Source organism: Protopterus annectens, chromosome 11.part0 (genome assembly GCF_019279795.1).
Source record: "Protopterus annectens isolate FY-2018-M chromosome 11.part0, PAN1.0, whole genome shotgun sequence".
Lineage (NCBI taxonomy): Eukaryota > Metazoa > Chordata > Ceratodontiformes > Protopteridae > Protopterus > Protopterus annectens.
The window spans coordinates 815699162-815724185 of record NC_056745.1 but is presented as its reverse complement, the minus strand read 5'-3'; the positions used below and the strand labels follow the sequence as shown (position 1 = coordinate 815724185).

Genomic DNA, 25024 nt, shown 5'->3' with positions numbered 1-25024 from the left:
TAGTGAGACATCTGGGAACATATGTAGACAATAATCTGGACTTTGATCAACATGTGGCCAAGGTAGTGAGAAAATCATTCAATGTTATCTAACTTATAAGCAACATTAAGGCTTCCAGGTTCACAGAAGTTATGGTACCACTCTACCCGTCCCTTATCAGACCCATCATTGAGTATAATACCCCTTCAGCATGTACCTGACTAGGCGTTGGAATGCCCACAAAAGTTCCTGAGAAGAGAATACAGTGTATTAACCCACTGTCCTATACAGATCACCTTAGAGCCTTGCCTCTATACTCTGTCTTCTAAAAGTTGTTGAGAGGCGATCCATGTTTGGAATAAAATCATTCTTAGATGCAGCCCTGATGGAGCATCAGCAGAATGAGCAGCACAAGAAACACTAGATTCAGGGATTTGAACTTTATTTGTGGTATAAACAAAACATGCGGGGGCAGTAGATATGTGACTATAGGGTTTGATTCTCTCAGTCTTCATGTGCGTAATGCACGACCTTGAGCAAACCAACCATATATTGCTCCCAGATTACACACACCTCATTAGAAACATGAAAAGAGTTGTGACAGGGTTATTATTCCTGCCTTGAACCATTAATATAAATATCTTGATTAGAATAAAAAAGGATTAAAGATAATTATGACATGGTCATTGTTAATATTGGAATAAACAGTCTAATAAGGTCATCCTTATTGGATATACAGTGATATTTCCCTTTGTATTTTTAATGAGGTATGCATTTGCTTGTTCAAACTACTTCCAAATAAAAATTTAAGAGATTCTAATTGATAGATTTTAAACTGAAACCCTCACTGCAATATTTCTGTACCTACACATTACTAAATATTCAATTATCCTTTATTGTAAAACTTATATCCGTACAATTTGTTTAGTAAACACTGTAACTATGTGATTGGAATATTATGCATTTTATTACTGTGCATCTCTGTATCTGTTTGTGATATTTTCTGTTGTTGCTGTCTGGGCCTGGGTCATTTGGAGCAGCATAAGTACCTGGTTAATAAGTGAATAAATGCACTAATTAATTAATTCATTCATTTGTCAAACTATACTAGCAGAACTGCTAATCACTTTAATGAGTGTTAATGAAACAGTTATTCTTAATGCAAATAAAATGGATTTACTGACACATTCAAAAATATATTTCTTACTGTACAAGGCTAGCTCAGAAAATTCGAACATTGTTTCAATGCATATTCACAAATGGTCTCATCCTATTTTTTAATACATTTCTCAATGTGGTAGATATAAGCTGCAACTTCTTTACTACAGCTCATCACACTTATTATGACATAATTGTAAAGTCTTCTTCTAATTAGTTGCATTTTTAATAGGAAGAAGATGATCAAAATCATTTTAACCTTAATCGATGTCTTGACTGTGAAATCCTTGGAAATGTTTCAAGGTAAGGAATAAAGCTTAACTATGTTAAGTCATGTGTAGCAGGCTTAGAGGTTTCATTGTATGCCTTGTTTAGACTACTGCCTGCAAGTATTTCAGATGGTCTCATAACTTAAATTAATGGACTGCTGCAATATTAAAGTGGACAAGCATTGTTTAAGTCATTGCCATTAGGGTGAGCACTATCACTGAGTCATGTACTGACCACTAATAATAGCTTCAGTTAAAGAAACAAATGCAATTTTCTAAAACAGTAACAGTATGAATCAATGCTTGTGGCTAGTATTTGCATTACGAAGTAACATGCTCTCATCTTCTTTACAATGCATATAGCCATTACACTGTGTTTTCATTTTTTCCACAGGTTTTTATTTTTTAATACTTCATTGTGTCCTAAAAGAATAGTTTTGATTTTGAAGATGTTTCATTTCTTCACAAAGACTGGCATCTATCTGAAATCCAAGGGCCACTGCATGCACAAAACAGAAGATGGTCCAGTGTGAAAGGTTTCATCTCTTTTTTCTCATGGTATCTTATGTGGATGCTAAAGATCCCATGGCTTATAAGGAAAAACAGCAGAGGCATAGTCCCTGTGTCCTAGTTATATTTCATCGAATTAGTATAAATGGCACCACAGGTCTCAATGGTAAACAAGGCCTAGTGTTATTTTATTATTTGTCCAAATTCCTTTTTATAGGAGTGCTGCACTCTTCAGTCTGGAGGAGCACCTCAAAGTTGTTCAAAGCTTTTGGAAGGTAGGTGGTGCAGGTGGCATTAAAACTTTAACCGTTATGGTAAGTTTTCTTACACAACTGTGCTTTTTTAGGTGGTGTTTCTTCAGGTATGAGTTTGCCTTCCTTGCTAAGAAAACCTTCAAAATACCTTTGTTTAGTGAGAATTTTTCTGTTAATTCTATCTCTGCCTCCATCATTGAAATAAGTACGCTTTCTACATCTTTTATGTGTATATAAAAAGCATACTAACACAATAATAGCATCTAAATATATCACTGTCTAATTTTCCTTGTAATAAAATGTTGCAGGGGGTCAGTATAACCCAGTATTACTGGGATAAGAAAGGTAGCACATTTTTGATTCACTCTCAGAAGGCGTATACCAGAACACACTAAGGTCAAAGAACAACCTACTTGAGCCTGACCTAACTTTTTTGCTATGTCAAATGTCATAGGTATTAAATGAATGTCATACTCTACCCTAGCATTCAGAAATCCAAAATCTAGACCTAGATGAACATTGACATTCCTTTTTTTTTACCATTACTATCATCATGAAATGACCATCCCTCTGAGAAGGATCAGCTGTGTTCTTTTACACTCAATTTTTTTTCAGTTTTATTTCCTAATCAGCTTATTTGGTTGACCTAGGTACTACATGTACTTTGACATACTGGCTGATTTTCTTTTATTCTTGTCTGATGTTAAAACTACTCTGGTATCCTCAGTGCTACTGAAAAAAATGCTTCCATGCTTACTGAGGAACTCTTGCACTGGACTCCTTTATCTTATTTTTATGTATGACTTCAGAGAGGCAGATAGGCTGAAGCTTTTCAGCAGTCCTTTCTTCAACTCATTTTGCAGAATAATATGTAATTTATTGTGAATTCATTGGGAAGGTCTACAAGAGGGTAATGAGACCAGCTATGTTATATAGGTTGGAGATGGTGGCATTGACAAAAAGACAGGAGTCAGAGCTGGACGTGGCAGAGTTAAAGATGTTAAACTTTGCACTGGGTGTGTCGAGGGTGGACAGGATTAGGAATAAGTATATTAGAGGGTCAGTCCAGGTTGGAAGGTTTGGAGACAAAGCCAGAGAGGCAAGATTACATTGGTTTGGACATGTGCTGAGGAGGGATGCAGAGTATATTGGGAAAAAAATGCTAAGGATGAAGCTGCCAGGTAACAGGAAAAGAGGGAGGTCTAAGATAAGGTTTATGGATGTGGTGAGAGGACAAGCAGGTGGTTGGTGTGACAGAGCAAGATGCAGAGGACAGGAAGAAATGGAAACAGATGACCCGCTGTGGCAACCCCTAACAGGAGCAGCCGAAAGAAGAAAAAGTATGTAATTTATTGTCTATTTTTTGGCCTTGCATATAAATGATGTACCCTATTTTTCCTGTTACATTATAAGAACCTTTTTGGATCGTTTGCCCTTGCTTCTGACTGTTAGTAAACAGCAGTAAGAACCTAAACTCTCTAGGTATCTCAACTTTTATCATTTTATCATGATTAGTTGTTTATTCTGCTTGCAAAGGCTAGCTTCTCATTTTTAATAAACGTTTCTTCTGTTAGTTCATTCTATGTTTATAACCTATGGAGCAATGTAACCATATAGGGAAATATAATTTGTAATTGTTCCCTTCTATGATCACACATTTCTGTAGCACATATTTCAAGGATTGGTTAAATCCTTCAGTCTGATTATTAATTCACGAATGTTAAAGAGGTTATTGATAGTTTCGGGTATCTAATGCTGGGTGGCCCTCCTGTAAAGCTTTGATATTATGCCATTTCCTTCATCAATAGCAATCATACATGGCAAGCTAATAGAAACAGTTTCACATTTCCTGAGCAATACATTAGACTGTTAGAGCGCTTAATAGTAGATCCCAATAAAATTTAATGCATATTAACAACTAGCCAATATGATCTTCCCAGGAACTTTCAGGAGGTGTCACAGCTCCATCCATCACAATCTATGGGACAAGGGATGATATAGCTGGTATCTCAAGAATGGCCTTTTTTGGTTATATTGCTGACTTAAATATTCATCCTGGATAAGAATGGCAAAATATTTTAATTTGATTTACTACACCTGTCTGGATTAACTGAACGTTTAGCTTCCTTTATATAACTTGTGATTTATCATATCCACATGTAAGAAGATCATACATTTTTAATAGCAATTTTTCTCAAAAACAATGGGGAAATATTCAACTGGGATATTATTTCTCATCTCACAGGATGTTATCTTTTTTTTATATAATGCAACATTTGCTGCACCCAAAAATGTTCTTTCTTATTTTATTCATTCATTCATTCATTCACCTATTCAACCATTTACCCAGTATGGCGTATACTATAGTCCTGTCTTTGCTTTGATCTTCCTGAAAAATATTTCTCTGTGACTTCTAGAATTAATAGATTATATCCCAGAATTCATTTTCTATAAATGTAGAAAATAAGGGGAATCAGAATCAGCTTGTAAGACTGGCTAAGCTCTTCACCTGCCTGCATTTTACATTTTTACTCATTCACCGTTTTCTCTGCTGCATCTCTGTGTTTATTCTGCACTTTGCATTTTTCAGTACTACTGCCTTAATATAGCATAGGCTAGCTTCAGACTTGCTTAATCTAGACTGTTTGGTATTACTTGAGCACTAAAACTAGTCATCTTACATAAAGAGGGCCTCCCTGCACCCTTGTGGCAAAAGTGTATCACTCAGGACACATCTGAGTTGGAGATTGCTGGAAAAAGGCTCAGTTTTGGGCTTTCCTTTTGGTTAGTTTGTGTTAAAACAGTTCAACTCCTCTTGTATATTGTGTGAGCCTGTGCTCAGTTTACCAGAGCTGCTCAGTGTTTGGCGACTGTAGCCAGAGGTCTGGAGTACATCTGAACTGAAATCTAAAGCATCCACTTAAAACAACTGAAAAAATAAGTATTTTTTAATCCTGCATTGCACTTTGAGAACTGTATTTAATTGATTTGTTGCCTCATTTTGTTGCTTGTCTGTCTTTACTCTGCACTTTGCATTTGTCTACTGCCTTAATATAGCATAGGCTAAATTCAGACTTGCTGAATTTAGACTGTTTGGTATCACTTGCGCACTATAATCGGCTATCTTATATTAAGAGGGCCTCCCTACACTCTTGTGACAGAAGTGTATAGTTCTGGCCCCATCTGAGTTGGAGACAATGGGGGTTAGTGGTGCCTTTTATATATGAAAACACCTAGAAACACTTTTTTCCCTAGACTCCAGTCAGTGAAACCCTCCTGGGCTTCCCTGCTGCTTATTGGGCAACTCAACTGTGCACTTCTGCACTGCAGGCAATTTATTCGAGTACTGAGCAGCATTGCCCAACTTTTCATCCCTGATCTTCTATAGAATAAGTCTCCTTTTTATCCCAGAGCAATAGCTGATCTAATTTGGCCTCTTATAAATGTCTGCTTAGGAATTATCTGCTACTATGGATAGTCAGTTTCCCAACATTTCTCCAGCTAAACTGATTGACATTGGCATCCTCATGTATAGTGACAACCACCTGCTCCTAAAGCAGATTAATACAGTATGTTAGATATGTAACTATACTATGAAACTTGAATCAGTCCTGTCACAGAACAATAAACAAATAATCAAAGGGGTTGTCAGCACAGACACCTCTCCTCTCACACAAGATAGTCAAGACACATATACCCACATATGCAGAGGCACTCACAAAGGACCTACCAAAAGACCAGAGACCACCTAAACACAAACAACCCACACATGAACAGAATCCAGCATTGGACATAACAACACACATATCAGTGTTTCACCAATTAAGCCACTAAGGCAAAACACTTCCAAACCAAATGGCCTGGTCATAGGCGACTCAGTAGTACTTGTCCCTCTCACCAGGTTGGACAAGGAGAAGGTCCTGGTCAGCTGCCTGTCAGATGCAGGAACCGCCAAATTAAGCAACACACTCAAGTCACTCAGCAGCAATTACCGTTATGACTCTGTCATCGTACATATTGGAGTGAATGACTTGAGACATACCTCATTGGAGTATATGAAGAGAGACAAGATTGAACTCTCAGATTATGTGTCTCAGTGCAGATATGTCCCTAGCCAGAAGAAATATTCTACCTTCACCTAGGATGCTGCCACAATACAGACAAAAAAAAAAAAAAGATTAATTTCAACAATTGGCTTATCTCCTGGTATCATCCAGGGTGATCCAGTATTTGTCAGCCTGAGAAGACATAGTCAACAGACCATGATGCTTTGCCAGATATGGCCTTCACTTATCTCCTCAATGCTTTCAGATACTGGCAAAGATGCTTGCCATCACCATAGTGCCTTTTTAGGCTATGTTAACACAACAACACTTCTGATGTAAACAAAATCCGCTAGAGACAAACTCAATGTCGTGCTGCTTAATGCTAGGAGCCTAAACAGTAAACTGCACTCCCTGGAAGCACTCCTCACTTTGGAAGATTCTGACATCTGTGCAGACACAGAGACATGGATCAAGGCCACAGAGAGCACCCTGGCCGTAAAAGGCTACAATGCCTTTTCATATGTCCAGGCCCCAAAACGAGCACGAAAGAACCAAATGTGGAGGTGTATCCATCTTCATTAAATGCAAATACTCCTGAAGACTGGTGAAACAGTATGACTCTCTTGAGCTACTCCAGGTCCAAATAACTATAGGTAAAATTCCCTACCATATCATAGGTAGCTACAGGTCCCCCACCATGAACTAAAAGAAAGACACCACCTACCTGGACTTGCTAGAGGCACTCAAAATACAGCCAAACACTTTGGTCATGGGAGTCTTCAACTACCTGTACATCGATTGGGTGACTTGTATGAGCACAAACACAATTGCTCTGAGGTTCCTGGACTTTATAAATTCAAATGTCCTGAAACCGTTAGTCTGCACCCCCACAAAGGGCTCAAATGTCTTAGACTTAGTACTCACTAACATGAGGGGCCACTGCACTACCCCCAGTTTGTTGCCCTCCCTGGTTAAGTCAGACCATAAATCTGCCTCATTTGAAATAAAGATCAGACCTGACATCCCCATGGAAGCAAAAAAAAAAAAAAAAACCTGAAAATTTTCTCCAAAGCAAATTATAACCTTCTAAGTGTTGGTCTAAGAGGCTTCAAAGCCCCTGCTAACACAGATAACAACAACTCCTATGCAGAGGAGTATACAAATGCCCTATAGAGCCACGTAAACAAATGTAATGACTCAGCTATACCTGTCAGGAATAAAACCAGGTCCTCTCTAAAAAAAATAAGCCACTCAGGTGGGTTGCGAGTACAAATATGTTAGATAAGAAAAGAAAAAAACTGATATCTAAGAACAAGAGAGAACATACTCAGCAGAGGAAGAATACCCTCCACAGCTTAACAAGCAAATCAATAACCTAGTGAAGTCCTTTAAAGCTAGTTATGAGACTAAACTAGCATTCCTAGCTAAAGACAACCATAAGGCATTCTTTAACTATGTCAGAAATCTAAAAGGGAATGCCCTGCATGTGCCAAACTTACAGTGGATGGTACCACTCACACTGAAACTGAAGAAATTCCTAACCTACTAGTTGACAGATTTGGTGATAACTTCACCCCAGCCACATAAGCCATATCCCATAGCATTCCTAATTCCAGTCCTCTACAGAGCATCTCCAAAGAGCAGGTCATACAAGCACTCTCCAAGGATAAAACTATAGCCTCTATGGAACCAGACAACATCCCAGGCTGCTTACTAACCCATCAAAAACAAGACCTAGTCCTTAGCACTCTTTTTAACCACAGCCTGAGCACTGGCTTTGTACCAGTGGAGTGGGTCCATCAACCGACCCTGGGAACTATAGATCCATTAGCCTGACTAGCCTTATCTGCAAGGCCATGGAAAAAATCTTCATGGACCTTGTAAACCAAGACTTAGGATATCTTTAAACTCTTGATCTGACCCAGTTTGATTTTGTCAAGGGTAGATCTTGTTTATTAAACTTGGTGGACTTCTTTAAGAAAGCCCTGGATGAGGAGAAAGCAGTACATACCACATATCTTGATTTAGCCAAGGCATTTTACAGAATTCCCCACTCAGGGATCATTGAGAAACTCTCCCAGCTGGGGATTAACCCATATGTCTCTAGATGGGTTGCCAACTGGCTCAACGATATAACACACATTGTCAAAATTGGGAAGTCCACGTCCATCAGTAGACTGGTTTGTACCACAAGAATCTGTACTGTGCCCTCTACTGTTTGGACTCTATTTCTCTGAAGTCCAGGCAAAAGTATATGGCCTGTAGCTTAACAAGTTTGCAGATGACTGTAAAATGGGTGCAATCATAGAGTCCCCAACAATGTTAACATATTACAGAAGGGACTGACAAAGACAAACGGATGGTGCCAAAGTCACAGACTAAACCTAAATGCAAAATTGCCTCATTATCCCTTTTAGCAAAGAAGTAGCCCCTGCTAATTATGATATAGATAGCACCCCTCTAAGCTCAAACACAGTGGTGTGACACTTGGGACCACAGGATGATAGCAATCTAAACTTCGGTCACCATATGTCCATAGTGGAAAGGAAAGCCTTCTACATTGTGCATGTCATAATTATGGGCATCACATCAAAGACCAAGTAGGTTATAACTCCTCTGTATTCGACCATTATCAGACCACTAATTGAGTAGAATGCTCTCTTCTGTATGCAGCTCACCAGACACCTGCAGAAACTGGAGAGACTACATAGGTTTCTAACCAAGAGAATCTAGGGCCTCCATAATATGACTTACATGGAAAGACTGAAAGCCCTGTCACTGTTCTCTGTATCATACAGGCTGCTGAAGAGGTGACCTGTGCCTGGCTACAGAGTGGTCTCTGACACTGCCCTAATGGAAATGCTGCACATCCACAAGTCAAACAGGACAAGAGTCACTCACTCCAGGGACCTCAACTTAGCCTGTGACATTAACAGAACAACTGGGACAGACAGATATATATCCCAGAGACTGCCACTCATCTGGAATAAGCTCCCACTTCAAGTAAAGCAGATGACCAATTTAAATACAACCTTGACGATTGGATGGGTAATCATAAATTCACCTAAGTGGTGGGTCCCATGTACCTCATGTAAATGGGCAGTCTGTGCTGACCATAAATATGCTCTGCTAACAACGACACCTAACTATGGTCAATTGGAGTACATTTTTTTTGCAAGTCTAGGCTTGTAAAGGCCTTAGGGCCATTAGCCTAGTAATCTCCTTTGAATCTATGTACCTATTGCAGTCATTGTGACATTGCAATATATTTCACTCCTGTGAAGTTGATGATGTACTTTTCTGCTTTATCAGTATCTGTATACAGCTGTAAATTAATAAAATGTTACATGTTCATTTTTGTCAGTAACTTCAATGATATATGATTTGGGATGAAAAATCATTAGCATTGCATAGTATATAGTCTGTCTTCTGGCACCAGAGACACTGAGGTGGGTGATGTTTAGTTGGTAATCTAAACATAAAGATAGAAGTTTGAAAGCAGAATTATCACTAAACGAGAACACGTGGAAATCTGCACTGACATTATCATCATTCAACATGCAGTCCAAGCATCTACAAGGTTGACCATCTTAGCAGATGTTTTATTCTCATCCTCCAGAATCCAAAGTTGGATGGCTGTCTGTGTCATAATAATAAATTATCCCATTATAAACTTGTCTAGCTTGGATCTGCTTTCTTAGGCTATAGAACAAACATTTGGTAAAAAAAACAGAAGATATTTGTCTGGAGACATTTCCAGTCTGAATGAGTAATCCTAAAAATGCTGGATCTGTATTTATCACATAAAAAGAAAAATATGGTTTCCTTAAAGTCTACACAGTCTGTGGCAGAATGGTACAATAGGAGCTTAAGCAAGGAATGTTTTCCAGAAAATACTGTGGTCACATGCACTTGATAGACATAATTTGATGTCATTTGATTAATGTATGTGAAAGACCTTCTGGACATTTATCACTGAACTTTATGAACTGTAATACTGCATGTAATTTAAGTTCATTTATAAAATGTTGTCATTGTTTTTCTTTTGTTTTAATACTATTTTTATCTTATTCCATTCCTGTTGTTAAACACAGAACAATATCACATAGACACACATGCACACATACACAGACACACAGGCACACACACAATCACACACACACACACACACACACACACACACACACACACACACACACACACACACACACACACACACAACTGCACCTCACTTAGAGGCAAGAAAAAATTCCCATTAAGCCTGACTATAAAACCATAAATCATTTTCTTACCTAAAATATTTAAATCATATTTCAAATCAGTAAAATTGATGCATTCCTTGTAGTTGTTAATTATTCCTAAAAGATCTTACGAGTTAAAAATGATAATGTCTTTGGCTCTTGAGTTTCTTTCTGGACCTAAATATTTGAAAAGAAACATCTTTTAAAGTCATAGTCATGATAATTAGGTATCAGCTCATCTTCCTGTATTTTAGGGAATGTAAACCTAAGTTAGCCAGGCTATATTTAGTCAACACATTCATTCCTGTAAATTGGTAAATTGGACCTGTACAATCTTCATTATATTAATCATAGTTGACAGTGTGCACGTGGTGTTTCGATATTTCAACTAGATCTGTTAACTGTAAAACATAGGTCTAAAATTAACTTTGAACTCTAGATTTTAAATATCTTAACATGCAGGTAATTATTCTTATACGGAAACTGATACACTGTAGAGATACTTCAACAAACAGGTTATTTATATTTGGATTCTGTTTTACCACCATCTCATCTGATTCTGGTAGTTCTTCACATTCCTTCATTAAGTCAGGCAACAGGCCAGTTCCTAGAAAATAATATATTACCTAACCAAATAATCATAGATATTGTTATTATGTGAGCCTGCTGTGGATGCAACTAAAGAGGTAACAGGTGGAGGTTGGACCTTAACCTGCTTGGTCATCATAGCAATATTGTGTATTCCACATTTCATGTCTGACACCAGCAGTGAAGCAAAAGGCAAGTGGTCTCTACTTATTATAATCATATTTGCAGACATGTGGAATCTTTGCATTCATTAATTTATTTATCTTTTTAATTATTGTTGGTTGATTATTTTTTTACATTCCAGTTGGTAAAGGATGATTCTCATATATTGTCTACAAGATTTAAGATGCACAATAGTTTATTTTTTCTTTCCAACCTAGTAAATAGTGTACATATTGTTTTTTTTTGTTTTTGTTTTTTTTCTGGAAAGCACATTTGTTTATTTTATTTTATTTTAGGGTATAAAGCAAGTTGTTTAAGAAAGTTACACTTCAGCTCACTTAAAATATGTCTGCAGCACTCTTTAATGTATAGGAGTCATCATATAGTTCATTAAGTTTGTTTAAAGTTTTATAGGTTCTTCAGAAAGTCATTTTTTTATTTTGCTTCAGAGAGTAAGTCTCTTAAAGATATCCAACAATTTACACAAAAGCTCATCTTCCTCAGAGCACAGTTCTTATTTTACCTTAACAACACTTCAATGCTTATTTTGCTGTCGTTTTTACTTGTTAGAATTATTAAAATAAAAACTTCTTGCCTTTTTTTCAAAAACCCCAAGTCATGATATTTCCTCATTTATCAACTACTGTCTGTCATCTGCCATCTTTATCATGTATGTGTGTGTATATATACACACACATACACACACACACACACACACATATGCATATATATATATATATATATATATATATATATATATATATATATATATATTGAATATGGTTTACTATCATAAGCATGAAATGCAGTAATATCGACTTGGAAAACTGAAAACGGAGTTTACCAACCTGCAAAATGTCGAATCTGCATACTAATATGCAAATTCGACCTTACTCAACATTAGTAGAATGCGGTCCTACACTGCACCAGATGTAAGGTGAGGATTTTCAGGTTAACAAGCCCCTTGCACCCCTCATGGGGGCCTGCACCCCCCACACCCCCTGAAAAATATTCCAACTCTAAGATCACACTACAGTGGGGAAAAGGGTACATTTCCTAATCCCCACTGTAATCTCTAGTTCAATGACTGAATTCATTTTGCGAATGCACTGAGCATTCACTAAAATAAAACTCACACATGGGAAGGATCAGCAACACGAATGTCATTCAACAACCCGTGGTCGCCAAAACTTCCCTTGGCAATTTAAATGTAAACCATTATATATATATATATATATATATATATATATATATATATATATATATATATATATATATATATATATATATATATATACACACACACACATATATACATGTATATGTAGGTTGATCTAATGCTTAGCCCACATATGCCTCATAATAAAAATATCAAACTTGCACCATCAATAGTGCACTGCACATATTCCAGGGCATAATTACAGTGCATGCAAACAAAAGAGGAATACTTTTACAGAGGGTCTACACCCCCACTCTCCTTGCTTCATATATATAACAACACTGCAAGTGCATAAAAGCAGGGAAAGAACAGAATCCCTTCCCAGCTATTAATGCAATCACAGACTGGAACATTATTGGTTAGCTGTGATTGATAAAACATTTGGCAGAATGTAAAGTTGACCAATATGAGGTAACCTGTATATATCTATATCTATTTCTGTATCGGTATCTATATCTTTATTTATTTATTGCTTTGGTTATTGGGAAAGTCCACTGGGACTAAATGAGCCCATTTTCAGCGGAAGCCCGGGGTGAAAAGTTCCACATTTAAGTACATACAAGGAAATATTGCACACAATACAGAGTATATGATACAGTTGTAGTACATAAAAATCAAATTGATAACAACAGTGAAGAATTGTTTAAAATCATAGTATGAATATAGATATAGAAAATACTATGCATTCATATACTATATATATATATATAAATATATATATATATATATATATATATATATATATATATATATATTTAGTATTATTAGCAGTGAGGAGTATCCACTTAAGGGTAAGAATAGAAGGAAACAAATGGCCTAAGTAGTAGGGATATAGCTTGCAGGTTATAGTGACAGCAGTAGGAGTTAGTATGGTAGAGAGAAGGAGAAGATATATAAGTATTTATATGGAGAAGAGTAAGGTTTCAGTGAAGGAAGTCAGGTTTGAGTGTTATTTGTTAGGGTGCAGGTGCATAGCCAGAGAGAAGAGAGATCTAGGAAAGGAAAGGAAGCAGGGTTACTGATAGTTCTGATTGAAGGAGGGAGATTATTCCATAGCTTTGAGGCAGTAAAAGATTACATTTGGCTGGCTGAGAGCTTAGGTTTATCAACAGTCAGCAACATTTTGTTTTCAGACCTAAGGGGTCAGTCAGGATGATACATGGTCAGTATGGAAGAGATAAATGGGCAGGTTGCTGGGTAGTAAATAAGTTTCTGGGCAGTAGTTAATTGCAAAAAAGTGAGGTCGTGAGGGAATTTGAGCCAATTTAGTTGATGCAGAGAGGAACAGTGGTGGGATGAATATTTTGCATTTGTTACAAATTTGGCAACTTTGTTGTAGCACAAGTCGAGTTTAATTTTCAGGGAGAATCAGAATATGTTCAAGTCATTTCATATTCTAACTATGTAAACAATTATTTATTTATTTTAAAACTATTTGATTAAAATACAGTGTGTTAAGTTAAAAACACATTTTTTTTACATACTGGTACTTTAAATTAGTTGATGTTTTTAAACTAATTAGCAATTTCTGTAATTGGACAGACAACAGGGCAGGGTATTTAATTAGGAGTGAAGCATTATTCAGTGTTTCAGTTTTTGCTGAAGAAGATTGTTGATCGAAAACGCATTGTGGATTGTTAGCGTTATTTTGTGTTATTTCTACAAATAAACTGTGGTACTTGGACTGCGGGTTTCCATCGTGGTGTCCTAGGCAAGATTTTATTGTGGTTACTAGCTTTCATCATTTTGCCTACATCTACCTTTTTGTATTAGTTTTCAGGGAGGACTGAATATTGGTAAGGATGGGGGCACCATGTAAAAGAAATGGAAGCAGGAATGATAAGGTGAGAGCCTTTGTAGCAGAGATGCTAACAAAATAGCTGTGCCTATAAAGGACACCTAGTTTTTAATGTTTTTTTTTTTATGTTACTGTGGATGTGAAGGTCGAAAGTTAAATTATCATCACTGATGACACCAAACAATTTGGTGCTAGAGACTTCAATCATAGTGTTAATTTGGGAATGAACAGAGAATTCAGACTTATCAACAGGGCTAGATTTTTTTGGGGGGTAAATATTAAGTTTTGTTTTTTTGGGGTTTAGGGCGAGATGGTTCTGTGACATCCAGGTCTCGGTTGATGTAAAGGCTTCTTGAGAAAGACAATGTAGTTCTGTGACAGATTTAGAAGTGGGCAGATAAGAATAGAATAATTTGCATATTGGATAACAGAACTGTGGGTAAGAGTGGTAGGGAAGTTGTTGCCAAATATACAGAATAGAAGAGGACCCAGTATGGAACCTTGGGGTACTCTTGTATTTGTATTGATGAAATGGGAGAAGGAATGTTGCCATAGAGTAGATTGCTGCCTCTTTGTGAGATAGTTAGAAAAGCAGTGTAAGGTAGGGGGAGAGATGCCAAGGTTGGAGAGTTTAGTAAGCAGAAGGGAATGGGAAACTGTGTTGAATGCTTTTGATAGATCAAGAAAGAGTGCAGGGACTATGCAGACAACATCCAGAGCTCTGTTTACTGTGTCCAAGAAGGAAATGAGGGCACTGCTAGTGCTATGTCCAGGCCTAAAGCCATGTTGAGTGGGGGAAAGGATTGGTGTTTAACCAGATAACCAAGGAGCTGAATGTGATACACTTTTCTAAACTTTTGGAGAAGGGAGAAAGAATGGCGATAGGTCATAAATTAGAGATGTCAGAGTAGTTGCCACCTTTATGAAGTGGGAGAACAAATGCTTTTTTCCAGATATCTGGTATGCATGATTCCTGAATGGACCTATTGAGGAGAATGCTGATAGGATATGCAATGGAGGAGGCTAATAGTTCTAAGAATTCTGCGGGTCAGTTTTCTGAGGCATTGGAAAATGGTTTTAGTTTATGAAGGAGTTTTTGCATGGTGGAGGTTGGCATGGGTGAGAATGAGAAAGTAATTAGAAGAGTAGATGGGTAACATGCTGATGGTGGTTCTTGTGGATTTACATTGATAGGTGGGAAGGTGGTAGTAAGCTTAGCAATGGTGTCAATAAAATATGAGTTAAAGAGTGAAGCTAACTGAAAAGGTGTTTTGTCTGGGTTTGGGCATGGATTATTGTTAGTTCCAGGATGGAGTAGGGAGTTGATTGCTCCCAAAAATTTCTTGTTAGTTTTTAAGGGATTGGAAGTGTTCTTTTTTGTTTTTCACAACTAGACATTTAGCCTGATTGCAAAGTTATTTATATTGAATGAGGTTGGAAGGATTTTTGTTTTTCTGCCAGGCTTTCCAGGCTTTGTCCATAGTGGATATAATTTGCTTTGTGGACTTAGCAAGCCAGCTGGCATGTTTTGTCTTCACTTTTTTTAGTCAGAGAGGGGCAAGACTGTTTAGGATCCTAAAAAATGTGGAATTGAAAAATTCCACAGCTCCACTGAGTGGGATATATATATATATATATATATATATATATATATATATATATATATATATATATATATATATATATATATATATAAATATATATATTCCCCATTTTGATTTTGCAACTTACCGATATTGTTGCTATATCTTTTAATTTGTCATTATTCTCCTTTACTAAAGCTAACTGCTTCCTAGTCTTCATTATCTTAAAACAAATCTATTTATTTCTATATTCTAATACTGCCTGTTTGTACTCATAGCGGTTGTTTAGTAATTCTTCTATATACAGCTTACTACCTACCACTGGGCATTATTTATAAAAAAAATCTATATCTATATCTATATATATATATCTATATATATATATATATATGTGTGTGTGTGTGTGTGTGTGTGTGTGTGTGTGTGTGTGTATCTATATATATATATATATATATATATATATATATATATATATATATTTACATACACACACACACATATATATATATATATATATATATATATATATATATATATATATATGTAAATATATATAGATATATATATATATATATATATATATATATATATATATATATATATATATATATATATACGAAATGTCAACAATGTGGAACCGGCATCTTCATACAGTGCAGAATAGAAAGGAATGGGGGGTGCAGGGGAGCGTAGCCCCATTGCTAGCAGCGTGAAGGTAAGTTTTTTGTGTTTTTTATTTTTTATTCTATGGTTGACATTTCGAATGTTGATCATATGGTCTCAGCCATATGAATGTCGACCATATGAAGTAGATCTATAGATATATATATATATATATATATATATATATATATATATATATGTATATTTATAAGTATATATGTATACTATATACACACCTACACACCCACATATATAGATAGCTATAGATATATAGCTATATTGTGTATAAATGTGTCCCCTGTTTATCTGAGTCCTTATAAGAACTACAAGGACTTGAACTGCAGTGCATGGAATAGACTACATGTGTGAAAGGGATAGATATATAATGTTTTACATGCATTTGGTCAAATATTCCTTTCGTTAAAGGAATCTGTAATCTATTTTGGTGAAATTTCTTTTAATTTTGTTGCGTGACAGCTGAGAGCAGTGAACAGTTGTTTACAAAATTTCTCCTTTTCCCCAGTGTTGTGTGATGTTGAAGTTGGTATATATAATTTAGTGAGAAAGGTTGGAGTAATGAGGTGAGGGAAGTGGGGGATTACCATTCTACTTAAACATTAACTTCTCCGTTTTCACCTAGTTTTCAGTGGTATATTCCATCAATGTATTTATTCCTTGGAATGTGCCATGATTATTAGACTGTTCAATTAAACCTATATTCTGTATACTACTCATAGGTTACAGAACCTGAGAGTACTCCTTCTACAAGGTACACCAATCGCAAAGCTGGAATATATAAGTAATATGGGTATGGGGGTGCAGCCCTCCATAACGGGAGTTGCAGGGAGTGACTCTTTAGTTGAAATATGCTGCATTTCTGCATTCTCTACATTTCCAGTTGGGGGACATTTCTGAAATTGCAGAGCTCATAATTACAGATGTCACAGATTTGATAGGGATCCCAAAATTTTACACTCCCTTGTGTTGTTTTTATTTCTGGTAGAATTCCACACCTTTAAACATGTCCAACCAACTTGCAAATAATTCTAGAAATGGCAGACTATTTAATCTTTGAATAACTCATTTTAATGGCATTTTGAGCTGATGCTACAGTGTAGTGCAGTGCTTATGATACCTTTCCACACTTGCTTTGTTTTAGTTTTTGCTTCACAACCAAAGAATGAGAAACAGTCAGTCGATTGTTCATTAATGCTGTGTGACCACTTTTACAGTCTTTGCAATAGTTTTGGCAGTATCACAGTAGGTATTGGTTATAAAATTGTGGTTTCCTGAATGCAGGATCTACTGGCAATGCTTTTATTAGAAAGGATTATTAAAGATGCCACCATCAATGAATGTGATATATTTCCAGACATGTCATTTCTCAGTTCATCCCCTACACCTTTTTTTTGGTTCTGACACCATGGCATAATTTATCTTCTAGATAACTTTACAAACAGGTTTTTAATGAACAGGATTTATTTTAACAAATGTTAATATTATAAGATCCTCCTGTTCAGCTTTAACATCATCTAGGTTAGTTATCCCTAGAGACTGTACCACTTTGTTGGAATTTTCCATAGCTTCTGTAGTTCCAGTGTGTTTACACCTGAGGAATTTTAAGAATTGGAAGAAGCACTGTCTGTGTAGTAATGTTATTACCCAGTGTATATATTGAAGACAAATCATATTTTAACTGTTATTCATCTCTGTGTGTTTTCAGATTACTATTTACTGCCTTGTACACAGAATACCAATCTAATAATCCTCTGACATTATTGCATTTACCTTTGCATATGCCTTCTCATAGGTTCATAGGTTCATAGGTACGTACTAGGCTATCGGCCCTAGGACCCATACAAGCCTAGCCAAAAAATGTACCCTGGCTTTCGCCACCCAAGAAAATTATTTTCCTGTGCCCCTGTCGAGCAGAGCCACAGAAGTGATCCCTGGGGTGAATTTCCCATTTCCCATCCAATCATCAAGATTTTTCTTGAAGAGTGCTAATGAGGAGCTCTGTTTGACATAGACAGGTAGTCTGTTCCAGAGTATGGGAAGTCTCTGGGACAGGAATCTATCCCTCCAGCATGTTCTGTTTATTGTGGTGACAAGGTTAAGGTCCCTAGAGCGTGTAGCTTGGAGGATTGGGATTTCTTTAAGTGGAGCATGTCCAACAGCTCTGAGTTTGACATAGCTTTGTATGTTAGGCAGAGATCGCCCCTGAGTAGGCGATATGCGATGGAGTAAAGCTGTAGTTTTTTGAGACGGTCTGCATAGGGCATATGTTTGAGGCCAGTAATCCTCTTTGTGAGGTATTTCTGTGGTCTTTCCAGTTGTTGTAGATGTCTTGTGAGGTACATACCAAAAGGGGCGTTGTACTCTATAATGGGTCTAATGAGTGATGAGTAGAGGGGAACAATGACCTCTTTTTTTCTAGATGAGAATCTTTTTGTGAAGAGATGAGCCACATAGAAGGATTTCCTGACCACTGTGGCGATGTGATTATCAAAGGAGAGACTACTGTCCACCTGTGTCCCAAGGTCTCTTATCACATTTTCGGCATTAAGTAGACTACCAGCTATGTGGTAGTTCATGGGTACAGAGGTTTTTACCAAAGGGGATGACAATACACTTTTTGGCATTGAGCTTCAGGCCATGACTTTGACAGCAGGTATCTGTCTCATTGAGGCCCTTTTGTAGTTTGTCCACATCGTTAGGAGTTTCAATTATGGCTCCTAGTTTGCAGTCATCTGCAAACTTTGTTAGCCAAAGACCTTCTGTGTTGGCCTGCACTTCAGAGAAGTAGATACCAAACAGGAGAGGACCCAGGACTGAACCCTGTGGTACTCCACTTGTCACTGGTCTGATGTCGGATTTGGAATCCGCTACTTTCACAGTGTGGGTTCTGTCCATGAGCCAGTTGGCAACCCATCTTGTGACATAGGGATTTGTACCTAGTTTAATGAGCTTATCTATAATTCCAGAGTGGGGGATGGTGTCAAAAGCCTTGGCGAGATCTAGATAAGCTGTGTGAACCATTTTACCCTGATCTATGGCTTTGGTGACTGCTTCAAAGAAGTCAATTAAGTTTAGGAGACATGATCTGCCTTTTACAAATCCAAACTGTGTAGGGTCCAGAGTTTGGAGATTACCAATGTCTTTGTTTATGAGTTCCATGATGATACGTTCCATGGCCTTGCAGACCAGGCTCGTCAGGCTAATGGGGCAGTAGTTCCCGGGGTCCATTGTGGCTCCCCCTTTGTGGAGTGGGATAACTGTTGCGGTGTGCCATTCAGTGGGTACAAAGCCTGAGGTGAGGCTATGATTGAACATGGTACTTAGGTAGGGTGCCAGTTCATTCTGTAGTTCATGTAGAACGCAGCCTGGGATATTGTCAGGTCCCATGGATGCTGTGTTCTTGGCTTTGGAAAGTGTGTTTTTTACCTGTGCAGCCATGATTATAGGAACTTTGCATTCTTCAGGTATAGAGATGGGCCCTCTAGGAGGTGAGAGGGGGGTAAAGTTAGCACTGAACCTATCTGCTAGGATGTTGGCAATATCAGTTGGTTCTGTATATTTAGTGCCATTATGCTGTAACTCAGAGCAGGTCTGAGTGTTCCCATTTAGATTCTTGACATAGCTATAGAATGCTTTGTGGTTGTCTTTAGAGTCAGTGGCAATTTTGTTTTCGTAACTAGCTTTGGAGGATTTTATGAGGGATCTCAGCTTCTTACTGAGGTTGACCAGGGAGTTCCTCCAGTCATGGGATTTTACTCTTTTTTGCAACAGTTTCTTTCTTCTGTTGTAGAGTTTGTTTATGGCAGAGGTCCACCAGATTGGCTTCCTTTTTTTAGAGGATAACATCTTGGTTCTATTAGGGATAGCATGATCCATACACTTGTGTAAGTGCTTATAAAGTGCATTTGTGTAGGATTCGGCAGTCATACCTCTATTGTCCGTCTGCATGGGTGTCATGAAGTTTGCCACTTCTGTCTTAAGAAGTGTGAAGTTGGGTATTGAGAAGTTCTTTACAATGGTTTCCCTAATTGGGGCTGGGGGTGGGATGTGGATGTCTAGGCTGATTAGCTTGTGGTCAGATCTGACCAACGAGGAATTGACCTCTGGTGTGGAACACCGGTTTCCCATGTTGGTAATGACCAGGTCTAGGATATTGCTGCCCCTGGTGGGGGTGTGAATAAGTTGATCCAAGGCATTGGAATTTATGAATTCTAGAAAACGTTGAGCAAAAGAGTTGGTACATAAGTAGTTTTCCCAGTTAATGGTGGGGTAGTTGAAATTGCCCATTATTAGGGTGTTGGGTTGTACCCTAATACTTTCCAGTGTATCAAGAAATGAGGAGTGTGAATCCTGGGGCATGGTGGGGGGTCTGTAGCAAGCTATAATTTGGATTGCGGTCTTGCCCAGAGTTAGTTGCATTTGGATAATCTCGGATGCATTATGCTGTGCAACTAGCCTGGAGGTGTGGATATCCTTAATGAATATGGACACGCCTCTGCCTTTAGTGCTTCTTTCTGGGTTAGGTGGCCGAAAGGTGTGGTATGAATTGAAACCTGGTAATGCAGGGGTGCTCTCTGGAGCTTTGAACCAGGTCTCTGTCACTGCACAGATGTCAATGTTTTCCATTTTAAGGAGTGCCTCAAGTGAGTGCATTTTGAGGTTTAGACTTCTAGCATTGAGTAGCATTACCCTCAGATTTTGCTTGCTTGTACCTGTTACGGTGGTGAATTTGTCATTTGAACCTTGCCTAAAAAAGGCACTATAGGGGTTGCAAGAGTCTTAGCCAGTATCCGGAATCCTAAGGGCGACAGGTGCAGGCCATCTCTGGCAAAGCATCGTGGACTGTCAATCATGTCATCCCAGGCAGACAAATACTGGATCCCCTTAGAATGACACCAGAAGCTTAGCCAATTGTTGAAGTCAATCATTTTGTCCTTGTACTGTGATATCATTCTGGGTGATGGCAGGATGCTACTCAGGGTTAGGGTCATACCTGCCTGGGATACAAGATCGGAAAGCTCCTCCATGTCTCTTTTCATGTAGTCCAGGGAGGTACGTCTCAGGTCATTTACACCAACATGGACAATGACAGTGTCATATTTGTACTTATTGTGGATTGACCTGAGTGCATGCATTATGTGGCGGATCCTGGCACCTGACAGGCAGCTGACAGTAAGTTTCTGCAGTTTCTACATTTTTGTTACCCAGATTCAATGTTTTGCAATAAACATACATTGACAAGTATTTAATCGTTCCTCTAGCCTTGCATTTTTGTTCTCATATTTTTCACGCAACTTCCTATTCACTGTCTGACAGGTACATTTAAAGAATCTGCAAAAATGCATACTTGTGTGATGCACAGAAATTGAAGGGGACTTTCAGCAGAAACAGTCACTAGAAGATCCAGTTTCATAACCTGCAGCACTTTTTTCTTTTCCTTATTGGTGGTGTTGATAATAAATATAGTGTGCTGTGCAGGTCACATGGTTAATCTTTTTCGTTATATTTTAAATTATGCAAAATTATATTTGTGCTTATGTCTTGCATAGTATGATACACTATCGCAGATCCTTTGAGAGGTATTTTCTATTTTACTGGATACAGTTATGCCCATTCTTGTATTATCTGAGCTTAGTATCTGAAACATGCAGTCTGCATATCTCTCCCTCCCTCTCTTTCCCTATCTATATATATATATATATATATATATATATATATATATATATATATATATATATATATATATATATATATATATATACACACACACACACACACACACACACACACACACACACACACACATGCAAACTTAAAGGCAGGCGTCGGTTTTTGTATGGCAGGGGTGCAACCACTTATGATGACTGCTGTCCCAGCTTATCTCCAGCATATAGTAGCTTTATAGAATCTGATAAAAAGAACAAATTTCCTTGTCATTTTTACATGCAATGCTGTAATCAAAAACTATTAAGCCATGGAATCCTCTGCCCTGTTTTGCCACTGAAAAGGCTTTATTTTTAGCTGTCTCTTCATGGGTAAAGGTGGGTTAAGTATAAAGGCATTTTCTAAGGAAAGTACCGAGAGTTCCCCACCCATTTGTTAAATAATTACAGACAAATGGAATTCCATGCACCATGACTTCCATATCTGACTAGTTGATTCAAAGGTGATTCAAAGCAACTTAAAATGATAACCTCCCTGACCATCAACAATTTACATTTGTTACATTTTTACACAATAGCATAATTCCCCAGTTACACTCAACAAAAGGGGATTATCTCCCCTCCAATCTCTGTTGGAGATGCACCAATAACAATGCAGACTATTTCCATATGTCAAGGGCATATCTGTTAATTCTCAGCTAAGTGGGGAACTATTGTTGAGGCATATGCGCGGGCTATGGACCATTGTATCTGACCTTACTTGCTCTAACTTTTGCTATTTGGTGTACCCACACAGAACATGTTAATCCCACCCTCTCAATGGTTATTGACCAGAGTAATTTATTTTTTTATTTGCATTTGTTTACCAGGTAGGTCCAGTGGGCTTGATGAGTCCATTTTCAGTGGAGGCCTTGGAGGAGAAGCTCCACATTAATAATGACGTACAGTAGAAGAGTCACAGCTGAGTACATAAAATCTGAGCAACATCTGAATGAACGAAGGTGAAATTTAAACATTGACAAGTAAATAAATTACAGTACATTGTTAGAGTCCAATATAAGAGATATGGTAGTGTCCACAGTTAATATGTCACAGTTAAATATAACTAAGCTAACATGTCAGTAGCTTAGTCTTAAACTTAAACATAGAAGAGAATGTATAACACATAGTACCAAAACTGTTAAGTAGAAGTTTCAAAATAGAGGACTTTAGACAATATAATTACAATTAAAGATACTAGTAGGTAGGTGGAATATTTTGACTGACAGAGGAATAATTAATCAAGGTGACAATAATGGTGGAATAAGGAGTCAAGTTTTGAGAGGAGTGGTATTGGAAAGATATGACAATGCTCTCCGAGTGGAAGTCAAAACTCACAAATTTTCTGTCTGGATTTATGACCCGGTACCCATCAAAGTTTAACACTGATGACTGGTCCCAGTTGTGGGGTATTTGGCTATCAGCTATGTCAGAAAATAGCACACTGACAACCTGAAAAGAAGCATAAGAAGAAAGTCTTAGATGATATGGGAGATTAGGAATAGTATTAATGACCTAGACTAATTGCTACATTTGTAACAGAGGTTACGCTGGGTCTTAGACACAAGTGGACTTTCCTCCAAGTTTTTTTCTTTTTTTTTTAACTGTCTCTCATGTTTTTTTCTTTATGCCTCTGGCTATAAGGAAATAACTTAGATATGACATGATAGATAATAGCTCATGAGTCTATCCTGGATACCAGTGATTTGTTTTACTAAATCTTTTAGCAAGTGTTACTGTTTTAAATTACCACTGCTTTGAATGAAAGGTAATACCTCATTTGTTATATTTAACATAATTCTGTTTGTGTAATTTTGAAGGTTAACACCATTTTTGAGCATGTTTGGTATGTTAGTATTTGGAAATATGACAATAAATGGTTTTATTTAAAAAAAAATTCTTCATGAGATTTTCTCTAGTTCTGCTCATCATTATTTTTCTATATAGGTTTATAGGTTCATAGTTAGGTATTAGGCTATCTGCCCAAAGGCATTTATAAGCCTAGCCAGAATGTGTTGGCTTTTGCCACCCCCTTAGATTAGTTCCCTGTGCCTCTGTCCAGCAGAGCCACTGAAGTGATCCCCGAGGTAAGCTTTCTGTTTCCCATCCACTCGTCAAGGTTTCGTTTGAAGAGTGTTAGCGAGGAGCTCTGCCTAATGTAGATTGGGATCTCGTTCCAAAGCATGGGAAGTCTCTGGGACAGAAATCTATCCCTCCAGCACATCCTATTTATTGTTGTGGTGAGGTTTAGATTTCTAGAGCATGTGGCTCGAGGGGATAAGGTTTTCTTTAGGTGGAGCATATCCATCAATTCTGTGATGGACATGGCCTTGTATGTCAGGCAGAGATCATCTCTGAGTAGGTGGTATGCAACCGAGTACAGCTGGAGTTTCTTCAGTCGAGCTGCATAGGGCATCTGTTTGAGGCTAGTGATCCTCTTGGTGAGGTACTTCTGTGGTCTTTCCAGCTGTTGCAGTTGTCTTGTAAGGTACATCCCAAATGGGGCGTTGTACTCTATGATGGGTCTGATGAGTGATGAGTAGAGGGGCACAATGACCTCTTTTGATCTGGATATGAACCCTTTTGCGATTAGGTGGGCCACGTAGAAGGATTTTCTAACCACTTTAGCAATGTGATTATCAAAGGTGAAATCTACTTGGGTCCCTAGATCCCTTATTATGTCTTCCGTATTTAGGGGACTGCCTCCTATGTGGTAGTTTCTGGGTACTTTGTTTTTCCAAAGGGGATGACTATGCACTTTTTGGCATTTAGTTTGAGGTCATGATTTTGACACCAGGTATCTGTCTCAGTGAGACCCTTTTGGAGGATGTCTG

At 37.7% G+C, this 25024-nt stretch overlaps 1 protein-coding gene across 1 annotated transcript in view; it reads left to right on the top strand.

The window, feature by feature from the left end:
* The first annotated feature begins 1385 nt into the window (after positions 1-1385).
* The window catches only part of LOC122815000 (phosphatidylinositol 4-phosphate 3-kinase C2 domain-containing subunit gamma-like), a 188379-nt gene continuing 164740 nt past the window's right edge, over positions 1386-25024 (top strand). Inside the window, exon 1 of the mRNA XM_044087255.1 lies at positions 1386-1440. The gene's annotated coding sequence lies outside the window, so the exon portion shown is untranslated. The remainder of the gene's footprint in view (positions 1441-25024) is intronic.